Raw genomic sequence first — 1476 nt, 5'->3', positions numbered from 1 at the left:
TGAGATGTGTGAAACTCCTCCTTCGTTAGTAAAGTTCTAGTTTCACCTGACTGTCAATTGCTGTGAAAAAATAAAAATGTATCAAATGTTCCAAGGGATTCATATGTGGTATTCATGGTATTATGTTTTTGACTCATTTTGACAATTGAACACACTATTGCGCATGTAATGGCTTATACAATGAAATGATGCTGACAAGTTTTGGAGTGAACAACCATTAGACCGAGAATCAACAATCAGTTTAGATCAGCAAGATCTTTTCACTTGGAAATTGTGCTAAATGTAGGCTACCTGTGCTTAATCATTTGCAAAGATGTACTGAGACATTGAGGCATGTACTTAGGCATTTGCAATTTGATGAAATGAATGAGAAATTCAATTCTGTTGTGAACAATTGCCAAGTAGTTTGGAGGTTTGTCCATGTTGTTTTGAGAATGTAATTTCTGTTTCAAGAAATGAGCCAAACCAATGGAGAAAAACTGTAAACTCTCATTGTCCTGTTTACCATGAAATGAATGAAATTAGTATAACACAAACATTATTATTTGGAAAACAGTCCACTTGAGAGAAATGAGAGAAGAGATGAAAGCTGTACACTACATGCATCAGCTCACATCAGCATTAAATGTGCTGCCACTGTGAGGAGGAGCATTGTGTGTTAAGATGTCTGGATAGTCAAAGCAGGAGGCTGAGTCTAGGTCTGACCACAGAGATGAATGACAGGGCACAGTACCAAAAAAATCTGCTTCGAAATATGGGAAATATTGGAACAAATGTTCAAACAAACACATTATCTATGGGCTCTAACTGGTCATGTGACAAGGGCTGGGAAGACGTTTTTGTCACAGAAATAAAGTGCAATAGACATTTTATTTCTCACAGCAACGAGTGCTCTACAATATGTTTCTACTTCTCCACTGGCCTCAAATTGTCAACATTGAACAGTTGCCATACAATGTGTGTAGAAAGTATATATACAGTACATTCACTAAAAGGAAAGGCAGCGATTGGTTCAACAGGCAGCAAAGTGACAGTACTCTGATCTAAAGGCCATGTGACCTTTAAAGCCCTGGGTAGAAGTATTAGCTTTAATTACTTTACACATCACAGAAATAGAGGACATCTGAACTTCTGATTGAAGTACAGTAAACACCCCTCAACTACTTACAATTTGGCATCGTCCAGAATATTGAAGTTGGTGTTTGAATAGCCCGGGTACCATTTTAGCCCGAACGTACCCCTCGACCCCTGTGTGTGTGTGTGTGCATGTGTGTGTGTGGTCATACAGTTGGATCAGGATGGCTCACATGCACAACGGCGTAATTTCCACTTGGGACAGGGGGACAAGTCGTCTCCCTCCCTCCCTTCCCCAAAGAACATGCCTGGTGTGAACTGCACAGTGGCGAGGACAAACTCCTTTTAGGAAGAAACCTGGGTCAGACCCAGGTTCTTGGTAGGCGGAGTCTGACGATGCGG

Source organism: Etheostoma cragini, chromosome 22 (genome assembly GCF_013103735.1).
Source record: "Etheostoma cragini isolate CJK2018 chromosome 22, CSU_Ecrag_1.0, whole genome shotgun sequence".
Lineage (NCBI taxonomy): Eukaryota > Metazoa > Chordata > Actinopteri > Perciformes > Percidae > Etheostoma > Etheostoma cragini.
The sequence above is the reverse complement of the archived record's forward strand: the minus strand, read 5'-3'. Positions refer to the sequence as shown.